Raw genomic sequence first — 9,086 nt, 5'->3', positions numbered from 1 at the left:
GGGGGGGTTTCTCTTCTATTTTTTTTTATCTTTTGTTTTTCTGTTTTATCTCTTTTCTTTTATTTATTTTATTTTCTGTTTTAACTCATTTTAAATTATTTAGACATTTTATAAAAAATGGGTTTGTTGCACCATAATTACATTTGTAATATTTAGTACAAACCAAACATTTTTATTTTAATTTTTGAAAACTTTTATTGTTATCATTAATTTGAATTTGAATTTAGGACCGGTTTTTGTTCTAAAGATAAATTAGTAGCAGTAACCGTGGTGACGTGGCACCATTAGCATGGGATCACTGTAGCTTAATTATCCGGGCGTTACAAACATAAAGTTTTCCATCGCAGCAGAGAGGTCTTCAGTCACTCTTCGATCCTCCCAGTCTTCAGGCGCCACCCATGAGCTGCTTTGAAAATCTCTTCTGCCACCTCACTTACTAGCTTCACTCCAGCCTCCATTAGCTTACTTCTTGCGGGATTTGTCTGCAAAATATTCCAATCATTTAGGTTTTTAAGAAACAGAGTAACAGGAACACAGGGATCATTCACCCTATTGTTGTCAAAGATCACACTATTTCTAAGTTTCCAAACAGTCCAGCAGATCGCTGATACTCCTATCATGACCAGGCTTTTTTCTTCTTTTCCAAAGGTATTTACCCAGGTTTTCATAACAGCATCCAGTGCATCTGGTATATCTCTCAGATTGAAAGCACATTTTAAAATGTTTCACAACAATCTAGCCACTGAACATGATAGAAAAAGGTGATTTATGTTCTCTTTTTGCCCACAAAAGGGACACTTATCATCTCCTTTCCACCCCCTATGGATCAAATTATCTTTTATGAGAATACTTTTTCTAAGTGCCAACCACATGAACACCTTAATTCTAGGTGGCATTTTAATCTTCCACATGTATAAATGTGGATACTTGACACCATTTTCAATCAGGTGTCTATAGAAGGACTTGACAGTGTATACTCCCTTTTTATTGAGAGTCCATTTTATTTCATCTTTATCTTCATTCAATGTCACCACACTACAAGCCTCTTTAATATGCCCCCACAGCTCTCTTGCATCTCCTAACAAAGTTCTTCTAAATTGCACATTATCTAATCCATTGTCAAAAACTTCTTTAACTGTTTTTTTTGTCGAAGCAGAGATCATATAGCCTAGGAAAATTCTTGTTTAATGGAGCATTGCCAATCCACCAATCTTCCCAAAATCGAGCTCTTTTTCCATCTCCAATTTTAAACTTGCACAGGGAGACAAAATGATCTCTGTGTTTTAATATACCCCTCCAAAACTGGGAATCTCCCTGTTTGTCCTGGACATTACCCAAAGTTTTACACTTAACATATTTTTCAAGAACTATGTCTTGCCATAGCCCCTCAGTTGTATATAGTTTCCACCACCACTTGTAGAGCAATGCTTTGTTCATACAAGCCAGATTTTGTATCCCCAGCCCCCCCATGTCTTTTGGCCTACAAACCTCAGACCACTTCACCAAATGGTATTTTCTCTTCTGATCATCTTCTTGCCATAACAATCTGGCTCTAAAAAGTCCATTCGTTTCTCAACCCCCACTGGGAGCCCATAAAAGGACATCATGAAATATGGTATGCCTGTAAGGGCTGACTGGATCAAAGTAACCCTCCCTGCACTAGCTAGTAATCTACTTTGCCAAGTTTCACATTTTTTTCCATCTTAGTCTCTGGAGGCTTTCAATGTTTATTGCTAATTCTATTCTTATCAATGGGTAGCCCTAAGTATTTCATGGGCAAAACTGGGCATGTAAATATTTTGGCATATTCATCTTTCTTATCAATTGCCTCACCAAAAAGAAAAAGTTCACTTTTATGAAAATTAATCTTCAACCCAGACATTTGTTCAAACAAACATAGAATGTATTTCAAGTTGTGTGCACTTTCCATATCATGTTGTAGCAAAAATATGGTGTCATCTGCATAGTGCAACATATTAACCCCATTTGGTGTATAATCATTCAAGACCCCCTTGACTAGCCCATTTTCTCTGGATTTATTTAACATAATTGCTAGAGCATCAGCAGCCAGATCAAAATTCAAAGGGGATAAAGAATCTCCTTGTCTCAGGCCCTTATAAGAACAAAAATATTTTCCTAGCGTATCATTAACTTTGACACAAACTTTCCCCCCTCTAACCGTTTCCATAACCCAGTCAATCCATTTATCTGGAAATCCTTTCAATTTGAGCATTTGAAAAAGGAAGGACCATTTGATTTTATCATAGGCCTTTTCAAAATCAATTTTCAAAAGCATGGCACTTTGTTTTTCCTTTTTAATGCTATTCAAGGCCTCATGCAGGATCAGAACCCCCTCCATGATATACCTGCCTTTAACAAAGGCAGTTTGGACAGGAGAAATGACATCAGCAGCTACCAAATTTAGCCTGTTCATTAGGACTTTTATGATAATTTTAAAACATACATTCAGCAAACAAATTGGTCTGAACTTCTGGATTTGATTAGCACCAATCCCTTTTGGTACTATGGTTATAAGCCCATAGTTCAGTCTGCTAATGTGAATTTTCCTATTGGCAAAGTCATCTAACAAAGCTTTCAAATCAAATTTCACCAGCTCCCAATAGTGTTGGTAAAATTCAGGAGTGAAGCCATCTGGCCCAGGAGATTTATTGTGTGCCATTTTAAAGACAATCTTCTTGATTTCTTCCAAAGAAAAATCCTCCACTAAAATGTTAACATATTCCCTTGGAATCCTGATAGGATTATCAATATTTAGAGAAACAGAAGAATTATCTGGTGGACCAAATAATTTTTTATAAAAAGTAGTGATATACTCCATCAAATTTTTATCTCCTTATACAATCCCCTCATCCTGATCTAATCTAGTAATTTTATTCCTCCTAAGTCTCCCATTTGCTTTGGCATGAAAAAATTTAGTATTACTATCTCCCTCTAGTAACTCATCAATTTTGGCTCTCTGTTTCCATTTGGCCTCTTCTTGTTTAAGCAATCTGTCAAGCTGGGCTCTTTTCTGACAACAGATGTGAGGCCATTAACCTCACAATTTTTATCAATAATATCCAGTTTAAGTAGGATATCTTTTTTCAGCTCAACATATCATGCATTCATATTTCTATTCCACCCTTTAAGTTTAGGTCTTAACATTCTAAATTTCCCCAACAGTCTGTCTATGTTGTCCCCCTTAATGGTAGGATCATTCCAGACTTTCTGCACAATTTCATCAATCCCATCTCTCAGAAACCAAGCATTCTCAAATCTGAAAATTGGTTCTGTTCTTTGGAAATCTCCAGAATCCAAAAATAAAGGAGTGTGATCTGACTTCTCCCTAGTTAAAGTTGTTACTTGGGTTAAGGGGTATGTCTCTTCCCATTCAGTGCTACATAGGATCCTATATAGTTTCTCAAAAGAAGGGTATGCATATTGTTGCCCCAAGTGAATTGTCTCTGATTCATCTCCAACTCTCTCACTCTAGCCTGTTCCAAGATGGCATTAAAAAGAAAACTCCAATGCCCAGGGGATCCTGGCTTATTTTTCTCACTAGCTTTTCTAATAATGTTGAAGTCCCCTCCAATCAAAATAGGGTTAACAGAATTTTGTAAAACTCTGGATAGCTCAGCCAGGAATAAAGCTTTCCTCTCTGGTTGTGCATCTCCATATACTACTACTAGGTCCCAAATGAACCTTTTTTTAGTATCTTGGACTGTCATTTTAATGTGATAATCTCCCTCTTCTTGAGAAATCACATCTAATGTGGTATAATTCACCCCCAGCAGGAGGTCACCAGATTTTCCCCTAGCTGGAGTAAAATGCCAATGGAAATCCCTCCCTGCACACACTTGCTGTAAATCATTTCTAGAAAATTGCTGTCTCATGGTCTCCTGCAGACCCAAAAAGTCCACTCTCATATCCATGATCATCTCCCTCAAAAATATTTTCTTAATATCACCTCCAAAACCTCTCATATTCCAAAAAATACCCCTCATCTTTTTTTTCTTTTTCTTCCTATCTGAAGATTCTAGATTATTGACTACAGAGGCAATTTTAACTCCAGAACCTCTGGTAGTTTTACCTCTTTTCTTCTCTTTTTTTGATGAGAAAAGCTCTTTCATTAATTCCCATTCTTCATTTTCTTCCCCCTCTTTTTCAATATCTTCATCTTCTAGCAAGTCTAGTAGAGAATGTTCTCCAGTATCAATAAAGTTATGTTCCTCAGGTATAGAGTTTTGTTTCTGCTTGTTGTTATAATCTGTTAACCACATATCAATTCTTGACTGTTCAACCATTTTTATCAATTCCAGATTGTGATTGACAATGTCTGGTTTGTATCCTAGACTAACCCCCACCCCCTCAGCAATCTGCTGTAAAATGTTATTAGGTCTAGATATGATATCAGCAGGAGTATACTCACCATAATTGTTCTTCTGTTCAACTCTCTCTTTAACCAGATCAGTAATTTTTTTGTCTTCCTTGCCTTTCAGCCTAGTGCATCTTCTCAATTCTTCCTCTTCTTGGGACTCCAGCTCTCCTATACCAGCCTTTTTGATTTTGGTCTCAAAAGATTCAGTTTCCTGACTAGCAGTGTAATCCACAGGCTCCATATATCCTAGGCCCACTGCCTGTTCCATTAGTTCCAACTCTGTCATCCCCCTCCCCCTCTATTCTATCTTCTGCTGCTGCTCCTTCTCCAGAGTTCTCTTTCTCATCTTCACTTCCTACCTGTTTTCCCCTGACTGTGACCCTCTCACCTCTTCAATAGCTTTCATATTAAGCTGCAATAGTTCATGCTGCCTCTTAACTTACTTTTCTAGTGATTTCCTAATAATGTCCATTTCCTTCCTCTTTTTTTCCTCCAACATTAGCTGAGCAGTTTGCCTTGCTGCAAGCTCTTCTGCTTTCTGTAGCCTGACTTTCAGACTTTCCTCTTCTCCCTACCCCTCTCCAACAGTCCCTGCCCCTGTCTTCTCCTTGAGCAACTCATTCTTCTGAGGCATATCACCTGCTTTCAGAATCACTTGTTCATATTGTTTTAGCCCCAAGCTCCCTAGACTAACCAATGGCGTTGCAGATTTAGATTGTCAACTTTTTTTCTGCATCTCATTCTCCTTCTGTGCATCAGAGCTCTCTAGGTCAAGGTAATCAAAGATTTTCCTTTTATTGCCTTCCTCAAACTTGTACCATCCCTGCTCAGCAACAGAATCAAACTCAAAACCTATATCATACAACAACAAATCCTTGGTAGTGATTTTTGTGCCAGCAGGAATCTTGTGTAAGTCCCTCACTCCCACTTTAACTTTGATTTCCTCCTTAGAGTGAATGTGTTCCACATCTACTTCAACCACTAGTCCTAGAGCTGAACCAATTTCACAAACCCCCAAATAATGCCTCAGGTTGTCAGGAACCCCCCACATCTTGATCCAAATTGAGTGCAGTTTCCCTTTTGCTTTATCATCTGGGCTACAAAAATCAACCTCAACCATTGCCCCAGTGCCCATCAGAGTGAATTTGCCAAAGTTTTTCAGCTCCACCAATTTGGCTTTACTAGGGAATCTCATATGGAAAGTTGTAGGACTCTGAAACTTGGCTCTCCATGTCCACCCCCAATCAAACATTTTGCTGAAACCATAAGCCACTGTGGTATCACTCAGTGTCCCTCATACACAGTAACTAAGGCCATAGGATTGATGTGCTCAGTAGCAACAATTTCCTTGGTATTCTCTTGGTATTCTGCACCAAGAGACACCCCAAACCCCTGGCTCCATATCCCACGTATTTAGCAACTGGTTTAGGCTATTTTATAATGGTGCATTCTTCAGTATTGTGAGATGGTCTTTGGCAGACCACACAGAAAACCTTATTCTTGCAGTCACTCTTCACATGCCCCTGTTCTTTGCACTTCACACAAAAGAGTTCTTTGGGATTTCCTGTCTCTTTCTTCTTGGCTGTCTCTTTGGGTCCCTCCATTCTAGCATTTACTTGCTGCTGTAAAGTCTCCTGTTTTGGCATGTTGGATAAGATTTGAAAGGCAAGTGAAGTTGCTTGGAATATGACCATCGAACATATTTGATCTCAACCTCAAGATTTCCAAGTCTTGCATTTTTCCTGGTAACCACTCTGGCAATGTTCCAAAGAACCTATTGTATGAAAGATCAAGGATCTTCAATTGTGAGGCACTCTGAAGAAATTTAGGGAATTCACCTGAAAAATCATTGTTGCTCAACACTAGAACAGACATGACAGAACCAAATTGATCTGCTGAGTTTGCCCTGGACACTGAAGTATTATTTTCTGATTCCTTCCAGCACTGCAAAGCATCTCCTATTAAATTGTTTCGCGATACGTCCAACCGTCTCAGACGAGTCAACAGGCAAATAGATGATGGAATGGTGCCAGTAATTTGATTATTTGCCAGCAACAACACCTCAAGCCATGGAGCTTTTATCTCTGATGGCAGTGACCCCGAGAAAGAGTTTGAAGACAGATCAAAGATGGATATATATATATATAGGGAGCCATGGAACCAGACCTGTCAGTTTATTGGACCAAAGAGATATACGGGCGGCTGACATGTGTTGTAGATTGCCGGCAATGAACCATGCAACATGTTTCCAGATATATCCAAGATGTAAGCTCTAGAAAATGTCACCCAGAACCAATCAAGAATAATATCATCCAAATTTGCATTTTTGATAGAAAGAGTATCCATGTCAGTCTGCCATCTAAGCCAGACTAGAAAATGAGGACCCACCACGCATGAATCTAAGTTTATGTCCTTCAGTCTAAAAGGAGGAGCCCAATTTGGTCCAAAATCCATTTTCAAGGTGTTATGCGAGATGTCCAAAGACTCTAAATGTAGTAAACCTAAGAAATGCTCCTTCTTAAGCACACTGTTGAGTTTATTGTTGCTGAGATCCAACACTGTCAAGTTACCAAGTGCTCCATATCCTAGTGGTATAGTACCAACTATCTTGTTTCGACTGGCTTTAAAAACACTGAGACTTGTCATGTTCCCAACCAAGATTGGTAATTTCCCGGTCATATTCACCCTATCCATTGACAATACATGTATTGTACTCCATGAGCACCTTGGCAATCGATTTATGAACTCCCCTATGCTCACACTAATGTTGTTATCATCGAAAATCAACACTTTCAAATTGCACATTTTCTCCAAGTTGCTTGGTATCAAACCCACTAGATCATTTTTACTGAAATCTATGACTTCAAGGGCCGTCATGTTTCCCAGTTCTTCAGGAATAGGTCCATGCCTTTCGCCCTGGGAGAGGTGAAGCTCCTTAAGGCTCGTGAGATCCCAAAACCAGCTCTTCTCTAGCGATGTGTTAAACAGGTTGTATGACAGATCAAGGACTTTGAGATGTGTGAGGTTTGATTTTGAGGTACCAGACATTGTGCTAGTAAGACCACAATCTACCAAGCGAAGCACTCTTAGAGAAGGAAGCACCTATTAAACAGGTAAACCCAGTCTTGCACATTAGTGAGGTTCACATAGCTCATGTCAAGATGACTCAACAACGGCAGATGCTTCAGCCATACAAGATCCATCGCATACAGATTATAGGAAAAATTGCTACCAAAGTAATAATTCCCACTAACATCAAGATATTGCAAATTTGAAAGATTGCCAAATTGGGAAGGTATTCTACCACCGAAACTTGACCATGAGAGGTTGAGATACCTTAGGTTCTCCAGAGAGCCTATGAACGCAGGAATGCTTGTGCCCTTGAAGTAATTCCCACTCAGATCAAGATACCTCAACTGTTGCAGAGAAGCCAGAGAGGAGCTCATCCAGCCTCCCGGCAAGCCCAAGATGTCATACACCTCATAGGAAAAATTTACACGGAGGTTGAGCTTGACAATATGGCCAGTTCTGTTGCTGCACCTAAATCCCTTCCACTGTCAGCAATCATCGCCCTGTCATGACGACAGGAGGCCAACAGGGACGAGAAGACCCGACTTGAAGGACAGAACAACATCCCGCTCCTTGCCGATGCAGGTTGTAGTCCCACCTGATTCCCTGGCTTGAGAATAGGTATTAGACGGTGCTACATGGAAAATCAACAAGCAAAGGATTGCTGCAGCTGCTCGAGCGAGATGCCCAAGCTTGGCAGCCATATTGGTTCGACGAGGGAGAGAGCAGCTAGCTACAGGATGGGAACAACAATGGAATGGAGAGAGTAGTTCATCCTGAGTTCACTCGCAAGCACAATATTATGTATGGTCTAGGGTATTTTTCAAGTCTCGTCTCGGTCTTGGCATGCATACTTTTCCTACACAGAAGCTATGGCTGGAAGTTCTTATGATTGCCACTACCACCATGTAATACACGACAGTCGAATAAATGAGGATCTCAAAAAAATCAGGCACCAATCGATGGATGGCCATGGGATAAGGATCTCAAGGAACAGAAAAAGGAGTGATTACGACATGGTGAGTTATATCAGCTATTTTCTTGGTTGTGCCGGATTTTTTTTATTTTTTTACAGAATATGTAGACTGGCTGAGGTCAGGGCACCATGCATGCTAGTAACAGTTGCATCACTCCACAATCTACTACTGCAGCACATGCTAGTGACAGTTGCATCTCAAAAAATCAGGCACCAGTCAATGGATGGCCATGGGATTAGGACACCACCATTTCTGTCAAAGACTGACTCAAGGAACAGAAAAGTAGTAGTAATTTCCACAAGATGTGTTACGTCAGGCAGTTCCGGGAGATCACTTATATCAGCTATTTCCTTGGCTGTACCAGATTTTTTTGTTTACAGAATATGTAGGCTGGGTGTCTTAGTTTTGTCAGGAAGATATTAAACTCGAGCGTAGATGGCATACAAAACCTCTTAAATCAAACGGTAAATATGTATTTCGTGCACAAAAAGTATAGGACGCGTCTAGGAGCAGTCGGGTGCTCCCTAGCGTTTCCTGGCAGCCAGCCCAAATATAGCAAGTTTCTGTCCACCTTTCCAGGATAGGAAAGCATCTGGTCCCTTCTCCCGATTCCCGCAACCAACCATCGAGCGGGCAAAATCACCTGGTCCTCCCCTTCGCCC

At 40.0% G+C, this 9,086-nt stretch overlaps 1 pseudogene; it reads right to left on the bottom strand.

Moving 5' to 3' along the window:
* Positions 1–8,245, bottom strand: part of LOC119293159 — a 21,028-nt pseudogene extending 12,783 nt beyond the window's left edge.
* Positions 8,246–9,086: the final 841 nt, after the last annotated feature.

Source organism: Triticum dicoccoides, chromosome 4B (assembly GCF_002162155.2).
Source record: "Triticum dicoccoides isolate Atlit2015 ecotype Zavitan chromosome 4B, WEW_v2.0, whole genome shotgun sequence".
In the NCBI taxonomy this organism is placed as follows: domain Eukaryota; kingdom Viridiplantae; phylum Streptophyta; class Magnoliopsida; order Poales; family Poaceae; genus Triticum; species Triticum dicoccoides.
The sequence above is the reverse complement of the archived record's forward strand: the minus strand, read 5'-3'. Positions and strand labels throughout refer to the sequence as shown.